At 45.0% G+C, this 18,035-nt stretch overlaps 1 protein-coding gene across 6 annotated transcripts in view; it reads left to right on the top strand.

Annotated features, from left to right (window-relative positions):
• EBF2 (EBF transcription factor 2) overlaps positions 1–18,035 on the top strand; it is a 194,509-nt gene that overhangs the window by 29,342 nt on the left and 147,132 nt on the right. The window lies entirely within an intron of this gene.

The following is an 18,035-nucleotide window of genomic DNA, read 5'->3' as shown; positions in this document are numbered from 1 at the left end:
GCATGCAGGCGCTGTTGGTCCAGGCTTCTCCAAATGTCAGGAGATGAATGACGATTGGCCGAGAGCTTGACCAAGGCACCAGGCATTTGGGAGGAAGCATTCTTCATTGGCATGCTGGGCTAAGGAGAAAATCGCCTTTATAGACACAGTTTACGGTTTGGATGGCTAGAGCATCAAGAGATGCTGTTTGCAATAAGAATGAGCAGTTCATAGCAGTTGGAACCGCCGATATATTCTCTGTCATGTCGTCTCACTCCAATGCCATGGCTCGTATACGGCTTCACCTTATTCAAAGCAAGCGATGCTATGGATTCAGTTAATTAATCAAGCACTCCGTCCCTCCCCAAGTGTGTTGTGAGTCCCTCGTAGCACTTAGCACTGTGTAGTGCTGTACTTGGGGGCGGGATAGGAGCACTTCTGGTCCAAGGTGGAAGGGGAAAGGTGAGCATTTCTGCATTCTTGATTCTAGCGAGGCTTATTTCTGTATCTGAGAACTCTTAAAACACATTGCATGTCTCTGGGGCTCAAACCAAGCAGTCGGTTCTAGAAGTCATGTTGGTATTATTGCTCGGTTGTTGTTTTTTTTTTCTTCTGTGGTCACTATTATTTTCTTGGTCCACCCATCACAGAACAGAGGTCACAGCACCATGACCTTTTCCTGGTGGAATGGACTGCTGAAGAAGTCACATGGCCAAGTTTGTATCGGGGGTCCACATTTGTTTCCTCCACTCTTTTAATCAGAATGCTCATTTAATTCTATTCCAGCACCTGTTCAGCAATTAACACCCTACGATTTGCATCTTACCCTGACATTTGCTATCTTTCCAATTAGTTTTTATATCAGTATAATTAGGTAGGGTTATTACAGTGCATCAAGCAGGGTCATGGTTATTCCCAAGCCTTTAAGCGCTTTCCCAGATTTGTTTAGGGAAGCCACTAAGGGCAAATGGTTGATTAGGATCACTGTTTTTCTTCTTCATTCAGATCAGGAGAAAACTGTTTCCCCATGTGGCTCATGAAAGATCAGGGAAATATGTCAACCTATAAGAATTAGTATTATGTAGTTCATGACTTTTGGGTGAATTTACAGAGGATTATAAATAAGGTACATAAGGTGAAAGTACCGTGGGTGTTTTCTGTGCAGGGGCCAAGGCAAGATCCTCACTTCGTTTGCTTTGGGTTATCCGTGGCAGGGACAAAGGGAAGACGTTAAGCGAAATCGAAAGCTTCAGAGTCAACTTTTGTGCGTGTGCATATGTGCGTGAGGATGCAGGAAGGAGGAGAGGGGGAAGCGTTTTTATCCTAATGGCATCGGGGGATAAAGAGAAGGTGATTTGAATGCTCACCTGATATCTGCACTGAAGTTTAAGCTTGGTTTTGTGATTTTCACCCACATCGGGAGTATCTGACGAGACAAAACCCAAAACTCTCTCCTTACTGGAAAAAAAAGTAAATTCAGAAGGCAGACGCTTTGCTGGGTCCATCCGTGTGTCTACCTGTTATATCCTGTATACTTGGAGCATTGCCTGGATGCTTCCGATAACGTGATCCGTAATATGGGCTGGGAGGAATCATTGCCTGTCGTTAAATGGCATGCCCAGAATAGGAACTGATCTTGGTAAGATTTAGAGTACATGCCATCCAATAATGCATTGTCAGATATTATTCTATGATAATGTGTATAGAGTATTTCTTTTATATGCCAAGGTCAGATCCATGATTTCCTCATAAATGTACATGTGTAGGTCATACACATATATTTAGGTCAAATTCCATTACACTCAATGGCAAAGTCCCGGAATTTGGACATAGTTGTTGGAAACAAGTGAGGACTCTGAAATCTCTAGGCAGAGTTTAGATTTTGGTGGGACCAAATTGTTTGTAATGGTGTCTGGAGTCTTTGCTGAATTGGTGGGATGACAGCAATATCTGGATGTTGCATCTGATACAGTTGTTGGAGAGACAATACCATGATTGATGGGGGATGTAATAATGCCAGATTCCTCTGGGAGAGAATTTTACACTGTCTGATTTCATATCGACAAGGTTTTCTTTTACCTGTGATACACAATTGCATGGAGTCATTTTGTTGTGGCTTGACTTGATTTTTTTAATAGTGAGTAGACATGTGATTTTAGGAGGGGTGTATCTGAAAACCAGGGAGTGTGAATTGCCGTGACTGGAGCACATCTATTTACCATGTAGGAACTGGCACCTGAAATTAAAACTCCCAGGTACTGATTTGGGATCTTGGAATGTTTCTGCCTTAAGTAGGAAGGGGAGCAGGTATGATGGAGCTGGGGGGAGAGACAGAGGAGGGAAGACTTCATAGATGTTGCTTTTACACCATTTTGATATTTCCTCCTCAAATGTTGACACAGAGTAGACACCCAGCAAATATTACTTAAAGGAATGACAGAACCTACTGTTAGGACAGCAGGAACCAAATGGTGCAAGTTCAGTGGGAAGGAAGCAGCAAAGGGTGCGGGAAAGCACAATCTGGTCTCTGGAGGGAAAATGGGGAGAAATTCAGCTGTTTTACCATTGGCTGTGATTGGCATGATAAAAACCAACGGAAAAATCCTTGTCGTTAGTTAGTTCATATCTACTTTTTAATTGGGACGGTATGTTTCTTTTGTTTATCTATCTATCTATCTATCTATCTATCTATCTATCTATTTTGAGAGACAGAGAGAGAGGGAGTGAGGGAGAGAGAGAAAATCCCAAGCAGTTTCCACACTGTCAGCGCAGAGCCCGATGTGAGATCATGACCTGAGCTGAAACCAGGAGTCAGACGCTTAACTGACTGAGCCACCCGGGCGCCCCGGGACTGTATGTTTCAATGTGAAGTTTTTGCTCCAGTGTCCTTGGGGTCTTAAATGTCACCCCGGTGAAGATCCTCCTCCTCGATCCTGCAGTTCCTAACCCCCTTCCGTGCTCGATTTTTCTCATCACGCTTTTCACTAATTAACGTGCTCTGTATTTTTCTCATTTGTTGCTTGTGTATATTGCCCTCGCTGACTCCCACTACAAAGGGGCAGAGAGTTTTGTTTTTCTGTTTAGCGGTTCATCCCCAACATCGAGAATAATGCCTAACACATAGTAGGTACCAATGAACGTTTATTTAATGAATGAATAAAAGAAGACCTACATTGTGGAAGTCTTTGTTTCATGTTCTAGTGGTCAGGGGTCTCAGGGACACTTTGAGTATACATAATGCACACTGGGCAAGGGGACAGGGACATGTCCTTTTACCTTGGGTGCCTCACTGGTAGCACCTGTTTGAAATCTAGCAACCAGCACCAACGGGGAAGTATTTCAAAGGCAGAACATATTATGTAAGTCCAGAATAAAAACTGTAACCATGTCCACTGGTGGAAGAATTGAGAACCCTCTCTGCCCATCTTGGCTCGCACTTCATCCTTGCCTCAATAGATTTCATCTGGAATGCAAACACATTTATAGAATGAAAGGGCCTGTTTAATATACGAAATACCGACTCCAGGAAGAGAGCAAGGGAGTAAGAGTGAGAGGGACAACTTAGTGTGCATCAGGAATCACTTAGATGGTTTTCAACTTGGGGTTAAGGCAAATTTCTCTGTTTCAAGCTACTTATTTTTGGTTGCATTTTTCTTTGTATAGGATTCCTATAAACTATTTGCATCTAAGTGAAAATATACTTTTCTGCACGTTCCCTATACTAGTAAGTGTGATGTGAACTTTACGTTCATATATACATATATGTATATATGAATGTGTATGTATGTATGAATATATATGTATATGTAAGTATATATGAACGTATATGTATGTCTGTATATTTATATATGAATGTGTATGTATGTATGAATATATATGTATATGTGTATATGTAAGTATATATGAACGTATATGTATGTATGTATATTTATATATGAATGTGTATGTATGTATGAATCTATATGTATATATGAATCTATATGTATATACACATGCAAAGGAACCTTCCATACAAAGTTCCTCCGTCACATCGTACCTGTGGCTTCTCTTCCTCTTTCCTCCACACCACTACCCTACACACACACCCCTTTTGACTTCAGGGACAAAAATACAGTCTTATCCCTTTAACCAAAACCTACGACACAAGAATTCTAGGAAAATGATATGCTTGCAAAGAAGTGGGAGAAGTAGAAAAATAAACAGGGCATAATTTTTTCTCTTCTGTCTTGGAATGGGAGCAGATGGATTTGGCTTCCTAAGGTGATGAGGTTTCTTTCCCCACTTTGGTTTTCTAACGCTCTGGTTCTTTCAAGGCTCCCTTTGTAAAGTTACCACAGTGAGGTGGGGAAAGCTTTACCACTCTGGAGGAGGAGCTCTGGGAGGGGCACTTGCCTAGGCATCAGTTTCTTATTCATACTGTGCCCTTTTTTTTTTTTTTTTTGGCTCTGCAAGATTTGATAACATGTTGGCCTAAAAAATAAAAAAAGTCAAGGGGCGCCTGGGTGGCTCAGTTACTTAATCATCCGACTCCGGCTCAGGTCATTATCTCGCGGTTCGTGGGTTCAAGCCCCGCGTTGGGCTCTGGGCTGACAGCTTAGGGCCTGGAGCCTGCCTCGGACTCTGTGTCTCCCTCTCTGTCTGCCCCTCCCCTGCTCACACTCTGTCTCTCCTCATCTCTCAAAAATATATAAACATTAAAAAAAAAGTCCAAATAAATATTATTTCCCTCTAAGAATGCTAGCAAATAGCACAGGGTGCCACAGGGTAGTCGCAACAAATGTAGACTTGGTTCTGTGAAGATGCATTTTGGGGTCTCGGGCAGGGTCCTTTCGGTCCATGTGCCATCGCGTTTCACTCTTGTGTCCCTTGCTTTAAAGACCTTCTGGGACGCAGATCGTTGTTTGAACCGATGTGTCCTGCCTTTGGCATCGTGCATGGTTCCAGCACTGGACTGAGGGAGCATCTGGTCATTATTATTTATCGATTGGCAAACTTTAAGAGTTGAGGTGGGGAGAAAGAGAAGCGAGCTGAAGGGATACGTTTATTGGGAATACACTAGGCGAAGACAGCTTTCAGAGCCATTGCAAATGGAATTAAAAACGAGAGACCCAGGGGCTTACTTCCAGCACAGAAAATACGAAAGAAAAATGTTTCTTCTGGTCCTCCTCCTGCCTTCTCCTTGTTTTCTTTCTCTTTTTTTTTTTCCTCTCCTCCTTTTGCCAGAACAAGTCGGTAGTTTCATAAACACACCAACTAAGTATGAGAAAGCATGGCATTCGTGAGGGAGAGTGAGATTAGCAAACTAATCAATATAGACAATATTGCCGACTGTGTGCAGTTTCCTTAGGAACGACCCCCAGCGACCAGGATGCGGTAGCAATCGCTTCGATAAATGTAGTTCGCTTTTATCCCTAAATAGCTCAGCCCATCAGTTGTGGAGTACTTGTTTAGAATTTGCAGCAGTGGGGAGAGAGTAACTTTGGCTACAAATCTGAAGGTGAAGGCTGCCTTAGAGACATATGTGTATGTGTGTATGTATATTTCGCATGTACACACACAGGTATATATGCACACACGGTACACGCAGAAATACACACATATATGTATCTATCTATCTATATACGTATAGAACAAAGCTAGTGTGCTTATTTTCTGCAGGTGACACCACGGTTCAGACTTGCTTAGTGGGGGCGGGTGACTGTCTTACACATCAGCACCCACTTTGGTCCCCGCCTTTCAGCCGCACGTTCAGGGGAGGCGCGTTGGCGAGGGACAGCAAGAGCCGCCACCCTCTGGGTCTGAAGCTCCGCCGGAGGCCTCAGGGAATATTCTCGGCAGCTCTGTGCCCTTAAATCGAGGGAAGGCATTCCAAGATGTCATAAATAAATAAATAACATTTGCCGTTGTTTATAAATCAATTAATTTGTAAGTTGAAAGGTCACGCAAAATATTTAGCGATTTCCGAGGCAGCTCTCAAGCTGCAGCGGCCGCCGAGCAGCTGTCAGGATGGTGCTCCCGCTCGGCGCTCAGCTGCTCGGCACCCGGAATTTTCTGCCGGGGGACGGGTGACCGCTTGATTAGTCGCTACTGGGTTTTGTTCAAGGGAGAGCTCTGCATGGTTGCATTTTAACACCTTCTCCACTAAGCAGGAGGCCAGCACAGGGTGCTAAATTCCTGTCTGTGGCTGTCTGTGAAATAAATCTGTGTGCTGTGCCGTTCCAAGCTGTCAGCAGTGGCTCGCCCTGATGGGCCCCTGAAAGGAGTTTCCTTTCGGTCTGTGGAACAGTGAGCAGCCACTAGGGAGCTGTCTTTAGCTCAGATTTCAGAGTTCGCTCATTAGACCAATAACAGCAGACACTCTCTTAAACATATTCACAAAGTTATATTATGAGAAGGGAAAAAATGGCCAGGGCCAGACAATGCTAATATTCGGTTTCCCCTCGCCGTGCGCACCAGCCGCGATGGGAGACAGGAGGGCTCCATTACCTCAGGCCCCCTGTCCTTCCAGGTTTCCCCCCTACTTTCCTTTTTTGATGTGTGGCCTATCTCCGTGACAAGTTTATTTATAAAAGCAGAGTTTCTTCCCTTCCCGGCGAGGGAGCACCGCTCATCCATTTTCTCCGGCCCTTCTTACCGGGAGCCCCAGCCAACGGTGTCTGAAGGGGAGGGCGTCCAGCGAAACGATCATCCCGCGACCTGGCTCCTCTTGCTCGTTCTTTTCAATGCATGTTTTCCCTCTTGGCTCTAGGAAGCCGGCAATGTCCTCAGATATTTATGTGAGATTCGGGAAATGAAGCCAGGAACTGAATTTCTGAGTGGGGTGTTTCCCTGCAAAAACAGTCTTGGCCTCTGCCCTCTACTTAACTTGTTCAACTCTTTCACTTTAAACGTTCCAGAATCTCCGCGCCTCCCTGCCCCGCCTGTCACGGGCACCCGAGCCACCGTTAGGCTCTGCCATCTACCACGTGGGTGCCGTGCGCAGAGCATCTGGGAAACCTTGAATCCGGGGGCGGTGTTTCTCCGAGGCGCGGCGGGAAGGCGCAAAAGCCGGTCTACGCCCGGTCGCCGGGGTTTTTGCGGGGTTCGCGTCTCCGTCCGCGATCTCCACCACGGAGGTGATTATTTCCACGTTAAATGCTGTACAGTAACTTTAAAAGTCGAATTCTTATTTTGGATGCTGGATGCCAAGTGCACGCTTGCTTTCCTATTCTGGTAGTTATTTGTCATTATGACGTGCGATCCGATTTGTGCCTGGTAGTGCTAGTTTTACGGTTACACGTAGATCTGCCTTAAGAATTCCCTGGTGCGCACTTGTATAGAAAGAACATGCTGAATATGTTCATACTTGGCTGCGGCACAAAGGTGATTCTCCTCTTTCTGAAAAAAATGAAAAAAAAAAAAAACTTGGGTAAAGTATGTTCAGCCATTGTCAAGTAACTCAAAGACAGGCAAAGAACAAAATAACTTTTTTCTTCTTTTTTATGACAAATTCAAACTCCCACTCCATGTGCTGGGGTGTTTTTTTTTTTTTTCCTCCTTTTTTTCCCCTTTCACTCATGGATAACTTAAAAATGGCTCAACTTGAAATTTTCCATGTGTCCAGGAAAGCTCCTGGGATTTCTGAGGATATGTAGGCAGGAAACACTTCAGAATATATAAGCAATCAAAAATTTGTTTTCAGTTTGTGAGCCTGCTGTATAAAACATCACAAACTCTGTGGCTTAACTAGCTTTGCCTACAATTTTGCACACACATGGTGTGTTGTTGTTTTTATTGTAGTTTTAGGTTTTTGTTTTTGAGTGGTGCATAAATAAGGCCAAGAGTAGTTTGTTTATCTTGGGGATGGAGAGTTAGTTAACTGTGTATTTCTATATAGAGTCAGTTTTTTCCCTCTGTTTAGTTTCTAAGGGAACAAATGCCTGGGATATGAAAAGCAAATCATGATCAAATGCCGCTAACTTAATATTGGCATTAGGATTTCAGGCAAAAGGGGAAAATAAAATGTAATGTCATAACTTTTGTTCTAACTGCATTTACGGCACTTTTCTAAAGAGCACCCCCTCCCCCGCCTTAATTGCAGTTATCGCAGTGAGTATCTTGATGGTTACCCGAGTAGGTTGAGGCACTGACTAGCTCAGGCAGCACCCCAGTCTGTCTCTGGGGCCCCCCAAAGGCTGACATTTTGCTCTTGAACGCTAGCTTAAACATCGGGTTAGTGGGCATGACTCATGACCTGACCGGGTCCTTGTCCAACGAGGCTTCTCGCAGTGACAAAGGCAGAACGCGTTTTGCAGTTGCGTGGTGAAATGCAGACTAGGAAAGGTGTGAAGGGGACTGCAGTAAAAGAAGGTGGAAAAAAAAGCATAAATGCAGCTGACACACGTGTTGTGATTTTCCGTATCCTTCCTGAGGACCGGGCGTTAGAAGACTTCCCTGCCTCTTGCCATGTGCTGTAAATACCGCTTGGTGAAAACAGGCCCACACCCACGTATCACTGAAGTCTGTCTTGTACACAACTTGTGAAAGCTCGTATTGACCTCAAAGATATCCCAGGCCCTGCTGGTCATGATGATTGCATCGGAATTGGGGACACAGTCTCCCAAGTGGATTCAAATATTAGCCTCTGTGAACGGCCCAAATGTAGGACATTTAAAACGATTTCACTTGGAAACTATGCAGTGATATCTTCCTTTTTTTTCAGGGAAAAATGCTGAGATATCTGGTAAAATTATGTTTTCAGGGAAACCTGTGTGTCTTACTTTCCCAATAGGATCAGGCTGGGCTTAGGTGTGTCCTTGGGAACCGCTTTCTCTGTGGTGTGTGCATGTTGTGTGGGTGGCGTGCAAAAAGTCACGAGCAGATGAGAAAGTGATGGTCCTTAAGGCGGGGGGCAGGGGGTGTCAAGATCTGAGTCTGATCTCAGAATCCAGGATGACCCCAATCTTGCAGCCCAGCCTCTACTCCTTGGTTTAGAGGCCCAGTGTGATCTGGGACCTCTATAGAAGGGTGTCGAAGTTTTAGTGTCTTTTACACTTCTGAATACTTGTAGTCTCACCCTTCCTAGCTTCCTCCACGGGTTCTTTTGTTTTCTCCATAAGGCTGTTCTAGTCTTAGCCTGGATTAGGTGATTTGCAAAGCACAACTCAAGTGGAGTAGAGGAGAACAAATTGTAAATGACAATATCGGCAGGAAAACACGATGAAGCAAACTGCATCTCTAGTTCCCCAAAGGGAGCTGATACCAAAATGATTCATATCTTGTGAGTAGAGAATGTCGGAGGCCACAGGGAGTGCTCAGGGACTTGGTCAAGGCCGTGGAGTGAGTCAGTGCGGAAGGCAGGACACAAAGCCTGGTGTCCTGACAGCTCACCAAAAGGCCAGCCTCTCTCCCTGTTGGCCTAGTCACTTAAAACCTGGTGATGTGAAATGATCAGGCCACAGGAGCAACCTTCGCTGGAGAATCTTGGCCCGGAGGAGCAAGGATCAACAGTAGGTCTCATTAGGTTATACTTCCTTTCTCACTGAGAATATTTCTTTTTTTTTTTTTAGTTTATTTATTTATTTTTGAGAGAGAGAGAGAGAGAGAAAGAAAATGTGTGGGGGAGGAACAGAGAGAGGGAGACAGAGAATCCCAAGCAAGCTCTACACCGTCAGTGCAGAGCCCAATGGGGGGCTCGAACTCATGAACTGTGGAATCATGACCTGAGCTGAAATCAAGAGTCGGACGCTTAACCAACTGAGCCATCCAGGCGCCCCCCCCACATGGAGAATATTTCTTAAGGCTTCTATTAACTCAGTTTTTTTTTTTTTTTTTTTGCTACTATGGCTTGAGGAAAGGTCACTTCTTCAGTAACAAATAAATTTATTTGTCTCATCTGGTGAGGAAGACTTCACAGTCATCTTGGGCCACACAAAGGTAACAATGTCAAGATGGCCAGAGGAGCGCTTCCCTGATGGTAATGGCCCTGGATTGTGGCCTGAAAAATATGTGCTAAGTGGGTGCTGCTGTGTTCATATTGCCGAGTCCCACGACCTCTAAGGGGAAAAGGAATTACTCTGGTTCTGAAGAGACACAAGTCAGCAGTGAAAATACTCTTTCCGGTCTCAGAAACAGAGAGATGAGGTCTTGGCAGGATGCCATGTCTCAGTAAAGCCAACATCAGCCTTGCGAGTGGGCTTCTCATTTTTGCTTCAAAAGCACCCCTGCAGAGCACTGGCAAGGAGAGGGTGTCCAGAAAAGGTGATTAACCGGACGATGTAGTTTTCCCACCAGGAAATACATAAGAGGTTGTTTATTTAAAAATAGACTCATAGTGGATCGCGTAACAGAAAAAACCCCCTCCCTCCATGAAGATGTTCATTACCTTGTTTATTATCTGGAATAGTAAAGACCTGAACAACCTTTTTTCTTTTTTTAATATGAAATTTATTGTCAAATTCATTTCCATACAATACTTGGTGCTCATCCCAACAGGTGCCCTCCTCAATGCCCATCACCCACTTTCCCCTCCCTCCCACCCCCCATCAACCCTCAGTTTATTCTCAGTTTTGTTTTTTTTACATTTATTTATTTATTTATTATTATTTTTTAAATTTTTTTTAACGTTTATTTATTTTTGAGACAGAGAGAGACAGAGCATGAATGCGGGAGGGTCAGAGAGAGAGGGAGACACAGAATCTGAAACAGGCTCCAGGCTCCGAGCTGTCAGCACAGAGCCCGACGCGGGGCTTGAACTCACGGACAGCAAGATCATGACCTGGGCCGAAGTCGGACGCTCAACCGACTGAGCCACCCAGGCGCCCCAACATTTATTTATTTTTGAGAAACAGAGTGAGACAAAGCATGAGTGGGGGAGGGGCAGAGAGAGAAGGAGACACAGAATCTGAAGCAGGCTCCAGGCTCTGAGCCAGCGTTCAGCACAGAGCCCGATGCGGGGCTCGAACCCACAAACCGCGAGGTCATGACTTGAGCCGCCCGGGTGCCCCGTTTATTCTCAGTTTTTTTAAGAGTCTCTTATGGTTTGCCTCCCTCCCTCTCTAACTTAAGACCTGAACAACCCAAAGCATATCCTGTAGAGGAAAGAGAACGAGTAGGCACGTGATAGCACAGCAATTGGATGCACCCCTAAACAGCCATTGAGGAGGATTATGGGGGCTGGCTAGCAAATGTGGGAAGATGTTTAGTGGAAAACGGAATGTATTCACAGATTGCTGCTCTGTAAAGTATGCCCCCAGGAAGCAGAGAAAGTCAAAACAGTCACTGGTTAAGGTGGTGCAGTTATGGCTGGGGATCTGTTTTTTATTTCCTACTTTTATTCTCCTGCCTTAATGTAAATTACAACCAATGTTCCCAAGAAGGATCACTCGGACCGGCTTTTCGATATCTTGACCCAGAGTATGTTTTAACTTTCTATTCCCACTCTGGGTTCATCATGTTCCACGATGTTTAGCCATTTGTAAAAAAAATGAATCTTTATCCTGCAGGAAGGGATTGTTTTTTTTTTCTCGTGCTAAGGAGGAACCAAGATGCCAGTGAAGACGTGCTACATGGAGGCCCTGACCATTTGAAAATGGAAATTAAATTGTGGCTACTTTTGGGAAGACTCATGCTTTGACATCATCACTTATCAAATGGGTCCAGCTTCTAGTGTCATTTTAAACTCTTCCCATTAAACACACACACACACACACACACACACACACACACACACACACAGGATACTCTGTCTCATGATAGAATCGTTGCTGTGTACATCAGTGCAGAAAACATCTCTTAGAAAAAAATAGCCCAGCTGCTCTCCAACATACAAGTAACTCCTTAGCAATGTTCCACAGGCTTTTTGTGACCTGGTAGAGAAAGAAAAGGAAATCCTGCACTTTAATTTGATTTTTTGCTGTTAAATTTGTGTTTGTGGACAGGTGGTTCTTCGTCTATGTGCCTCAATTATCTTCTCCATGTCTCCTGTGTGCCTCAAAGGAATATCAGCAGCCCCACGGGACTGTTGTGTATGATTCCATTGTTCTGGATGAATGAAGAAATCAAAGATAATTCTGTTGTCTATATTGTGGGGTGAGGTGGGGCTCAATTTGAGCTATGATACCCATCTCTCAGCCCTGGTTATGGAATGTCGAGGGGCTTAGGTGTCTTTTAGGGGATTGTCGTGCTTAAAAAATTATGTTTTTAATTTTGGTGGAGTGTTTTTTATAGGTAACTTTATATAAGGGACCACTTTGATTTTAGTCCTGTCTCAGAAGTTGAAGTAATTTGCACTTGGAGTGCAATGTGGAAGTTGAGTATCAATAAAAATCAGGAAAAAAAATTCTGCCTTGTTAATTTTTCTTGCAATAATTTTATCAGATGGATGCTGGCTTAGAGACACTGGGGTTAAAATTGTGTTCTAGGAAAAGCCAGTGTGTGAAGGAATTATAGATATTGAAGCCAATAGTAACAACAAATTATATGTTGATTTTGAGTGATTTTAATACCCCCCTTTTTTTTCAACATGGTCACTTATTGTCCTAAGGCCTTTGGACATGGGGAAAATACTAAGTCAACAATTCAATGACACCTAGAAGCAAAAGTCTTTTTGCACGGTGGAAAGAAAAATGCATCTCCTAATGAGATGGAAAACAAAGACGAAGGAGTTTCAGAGACAAAGAGCTTTGGTACAAACTGCCCCTGGTCCCCTGAGAGTCCAAACTCTTGCTGGCAAGAGGCAGCACTTCGGTGAATCCCTAACTGTTCTCTTGGTGCTTCGCCAGAGAGGTGTTTTTTTCAGGAGAAAACGTGAGTTCAGATGAAAGAAATTGAGAATGAGGTAGTGGGAAGGGCCATCAACGTTTGCCCTCTCAGGACACGGCTGGAAGCGAATCTGACCGTCACCAGCTCCTAGGGGTCAATTCTGAGCAGAAGCAGGGGCATCGCTCGCTCACCTGTCCTGATGGCCCAGTGTTCTAAGACCGGCTCGGTTATTGACCCGCAGGCTCTCCACGGTGAGAGCTGCCTTCCGGACACCTCCCGGAGGTACTGCTTCGTACGGTGTTTCAGATTTCAACCTGAACTTGCCAGTGACCAGGAGGAGGTTCCTTCCTGCACCGCTTGCACTCACCATAGAAACAACTCCATCCTCCTGAGGCTGCAGGCTCTATCTTCCCGAGGCTGGATTTGATTCCAGAAGTTCAAGTGCAGGACATCGATCTACCTGCTGCTTTCACTGCGTAGAAGTAACTGTAAATGACTTCCATTGCCCTCTTTTGGAGAGAGGATCGGGAGTAGCGGGAAAAGACAGAGCTATCGGAGGAATTCTGAAAATGCTCACTCACAGAAAACAATTTCGCAGCAGTCGTTGAATAGGGGTAGGGGTGAAGAGGCAGGGGGACACTCAGTGCCTTCTCCAAGGGCCTGGAAGTGTCTAACCACTTTCTAGCAGGGCTTCCCACGGGCTCAGTGCCCACGGATGAGCTATACCACTTACGTATCCATCACAAAGGGTACTCAAACCCCTTCCAGTGTGCCGTTTTTATTCAAAGTTCCAAGGCTCTCCCACTCTGGCTTCAGAAGGAGTGACTCCAAATAGTCTCTTGGAACGCAAGCTAGGATCATATTCCTTCCCCCAAACAATCAGGGAGTTTCTTTGTTTTCTGGGCCCCTTGTCTGCGAAAGGAGGCCGGGAACAGGGAGGACATGAAAGCATCTGGGAACTGTCCCGGAGCCCCGCTTCTTCTGGCCACCTGCTCTCCTGACCAAGACTGCCTGTCCATTGGCTTCAAGATCGAATCCATAACCACAAACAGCCACACCGACTTTAGAAGACGCTCGACGCCCAGGGGGGGAAGAGGCACAGGCGAGAAGAACCGGGCCCATTATTACCCTCATTATTTATTACTCACCCAGCACTCCAAAGTCTGCAAGGGAGCAGGTATAATTCCCTCCGCATTTCAATCCTGCAATATTTACTCCGAGCCAGAGCCTCTGCCTGTTAACGTTCTCTCCGAGGAGCGCCACTTGCTTTGAGGCGAGCGCCGTGGGGAAATAGAACACAGAAGGGAGAAGGAGGCAGAAGAGGGCTCAGAGCGGGCCCTCGCCGAAGAACTCGGGCTGTCATAATTTACACACCTTGCCTAATGCACAGCACATGTCTCGGCTACAAAAGGCGTTGGGTAGACTGGCGCTGTCTGCCTCGCAGTGGGCCTGCTGTGAGCGTGTCAGCAATACTCTTAACGATGACAAAGTAGTTCATCAATAATTTTTTCCTAACACCCTTCTCCGGGAACCGAACAACAAATAGAATCCATCTCCTATCAAGCCCATCCCTGGGCACCGTCTCCCTCACTTCACCCCACCCGGGCAGACTTCCCAGTGGAGTCGCAGACAAGGAGGTCACGGGCTCGGATGTGGGCTCCCGGCGCTGGTTGGGACCTTGAGTGCAGCTTTCGCGCCAGAGGCCCCGAATCCCTGTTTTCCTTTTTCTGAACACTTCACTCACCTCATCCGTGCTAGCTAACGGTCAGGGAGCGCTGGGGTTCTTCTGGCTACCAAGCCTCATAAAAGGAAACTCTTTCTTTTTCTTTTCTTTTTAACTTGGCGGGGAGGGGCAGAGGGGGAGAGAGAAAGAGAGGATCTTAAGCAGGCTTCATGCCCAGCTCGGAGCGCAGTGCAGGGCTCGATCCCACGACCCTGGGATGGTGACCCGAGCCGAAATCAAGAGTTGGACGCTCAACCGACTGAGACACCCAGGCGCCCCCTGTCTTGTTTTTCATAACCATCTTGCTGAGTTCAGTTTATTTCAGGTCACTTTTGTCCTTCATCCTTCCTATTTCTGGTGCCCCCATGTGAACAGCGTCATTAGGATCCGGCGGCTGCTTGGGGAGCAGGCGGGGGAGGGAAAACAGAGCTGTTTTAAAAATATATTAAGTGAAAAGAAAAAGAAAAAGAGGAAAAAAAAATAAGTAAGTTTACTTTCTTTTCTACACCTTCTGTATTTAATGGAGAATGATGATTTGAAATTACAGACGTTGTAAGGAAAAAAATAAGCCTATGAGCTAGGATTAACCACTAGTAACGTTTGGTTAATATCTTTCCAGATACATAGTTAATCTAGTTAGATCTGTACCATCCTCTTTCCTTCTTCCCTTTCTTCCGTCCTCTTTTCCTATCAATGCAGTTGACCCTTGAACAATGTGGGGGCTCAGGGGCACCCACTGCCCCCTTCCAGTCAAAAATCCATGTATAACCTTTGACTTGCCCCAGACTTAACAACTAATAGTCCACTGTTGACTGGAAGCCTTACCAATAACATAAAATGGTCAACGAACACATGTTTGGTTTGTTGTATGTATTATATCCTGTATTGTTCCAATGAAATAAGCTAGAGAAAAGAAAATGTTACGAAAATAATACAAAAAGAAAATACACCTAGAGTCCTGTATCTTATTGGAAAAAATCAGCATATAGGCGGACTCACACAGTTCAAATCCGTGTTGTTCAAGGGTCAAGCATTTTTCAAGTGGGGGAGCCACTTTTAGAAAATGCTGACTCATGGTTACCTTTCCTTCCCTTCTGGTCTTACACGAATGGCTTGGCAGGATTTGGCCTTTTGAGGGCCGAGCGAGCCAATGCCAGGCACGGTGCCTGGCTCTCCGTATGCACTCAGCACTCACTGAGTTAGGCTTTACTGAAATTTTTTTTTTTAGGTACCCCACGTGGCATATGGTTGCTTTGCAGGCTAGAAATCACATGCTAAAGAAAGCGTTAAATCTGAAATTTATGTTAGCAGTCAGAGCCCCTCCCTGAGGTAGGTCCGACTTTGACTCTGACCTCCCCATTCTTGTTTGAATTCACTGCTCACTTTCGACGGCGTGACCATTGGTGGCCTATCCATAATACAAGGAGTTTTCTTTATTTATTGGATTAGCTCCTCGGCTGGCATTTTTACGGTTGTGTTGTGCCTGTTGATTGTTGTTGGCTAAAGAACAAACGACTGGCTAATGTCCACAGGGAAGAACAATTTGCACATTTATTTTATCCTTTTGTTGATATTTCAGTTCCAAAAGCGCAAGGTTAGTTTGCTTAACTAATGCGTTATCCCTTGATCCCAGGTGTTCCCGTATGACAGTGTTGTCTGGGCTTTGACTCCCTGGTGTGACTGGTAGAATGTACACATCCTTATGAAATACGAACAATTCCATTTATCAGGGGCTACAGAACTAAGGCACAGCCAGTTGATTAAAGGAACAAATGAATAGCGCGTTCCTTTATGTGTCAACAGAGGCTACTTACTGAATTTGACTATCTGATTTTCCTCATGCAGTGTGGCCTCAGCACTGGCGATCATTGCTGGCGGTACCTGTGTCCAGGCCATAAGCACTTTGACAACAGGGACCGTGTCTCGTCTCCCTCTGTTTCCCACAAGGCTTGGCACCAGAGGCAAGATACATTTGTGCTTCGTAAACGCTCCTCGACGACGTCGAGGAAGGGGGTGTTTGCTCGTATTTGTGTTGCTTTGCCAGTTGGGCAAGCCGAACACGTGATGTCTGGTGGCAAGCCCTTGTTTCTTTCAATATAAAGCCAGACAGAAAGCTGGGCCTGCTTCAAATCCCCAGTGGTAGCTTGATTTGGGAGTAAGGACTCAAAATGCCAGATTCTAACTGGACTGTACTTTGCGGGGCGGGGGGGAGGGCTTCTCCCCCCAACCATACCAGACAATGACACTTGTGATTTCTGCAGTTGTCATGACCTGAGTTTTCTGGCTGCTGGGGTGTTTTCAGCCATGGCAGACAGACCTGTTGTTTTCGAGTCGCTGGTCCCGTCAGTTCTGAGGTCAAAGCAAAGTGGGGGAACACCCATTCCCGAGACCTCGGTTAGATGTCATGGTCTGAATGGAGCAAGGTTTGAGCCACACACCTTGGACTGGAGAAGTTTGATGGGAAGTGGGAAGTGAAGAAAAGGGTGCAGGAGTAGAGAATTGCTGAAGAATGGCATAGTAGAAATAACAGACAAAGAAGAACTGGGTAGGAAGACTGAATGTAACAGGTAGGAAGCGGGACGCCCACGGAAGAGAAGATGTGAGCACATGGGGGCAGGTTGGGGCAATGAGAGACAACGGGGGCAAAAAAGGAAAGAAGGGGTGTAGAGCGAGAGTCTGGAAGAAAGCGAAAGATGCGAAGGGAAACGAAAGAGGAAATTACAAACCCTGATGGAGAGAGACCCGGACTGCAGAGGGAAGAAAAGGCAAGAGATGGAAAGTGAATATGGAAAAAAAAGATGGATGTTCTCTTTGAGGGAGATAAATAGAACGTGAGTTAGATGAGACTTTCTATGCGACATGCTGCATTTGTTAGCTTACCCCAGAAAGAGGGAGCTGAGAAATACAAATATATTTTTAATCTGATGGGTTTTAAAAAATATCATCTATTTATATTTTCATTGGCATGGAAACGCATGGAATGCAGACCAGATCATCATAGAAAGGTGTTTGGGGGAGAAGAAAAGAGACAAAAATGATTATTGCAATAGATTGTTTTTCATTTTCCATTTCAGAGACAATTTAATAACAATTTGGCTTTGATGCTTTTATTTATTTTGCTTCCTCTTCTCAAGGGCCTATTGGCCCCATGTCTGTTTTGCTTGCCCCTTAGCGTCGTTTGTTTACAACCAAGAGGGAACCCGATCTTTTACTTGAGTAGCATCAACCTCATTTCGCTAGGAGGCCAAGCTTCTCTCTTTCGTCTCCAGCTCTTCTCCAAGAAATTGGCTGTATGTCAGTCTTTCGTTTGCTGGCAAATTGTTTTCTTCCCCTACTGGTTACTCAGTGGCGCTGATAAGTGGGACCTGCTATTTGTTTATTCAAAGAGGGATGGTGGTGACGAGTGTACTTCCTGTATTGTGAAATCGGAACTCATCTGCACTCTGGTAACGAGATATCAATCTTTTGTGTAATGCCAGGTACTGCGCTTAATTGCCCTCTTGTAATGTGTTATCCCTGAGATGATAATTTGAGTTATTTCTTTGTTAACCTTTACACAGCCAATAACAAATTAAACATCATTATCTGAGTT

The sequence above is a fragment of the Lynx rufus genome, unplaced genomic scaffold, assembly GCF_022079265.1.
Source record: "Lynx rufus isolate CCGP_SWC_20201006 ecotype Redwood Valley unplaced genomic scaffold, mLynRuf1.p SCAF_3, whole genome shotgun sequence".
Lineage (NCBI taxonomy): Eukaryota > Metazoa > Chordata > Mammalia > Carnivora > Felidae > Lynx > Lynx rufus.
The sequence above is the reverse complement of the archived record's forward strand: the minus strand, read 5'-3'. Positions and strand labels throughout refer to the sequence as shown.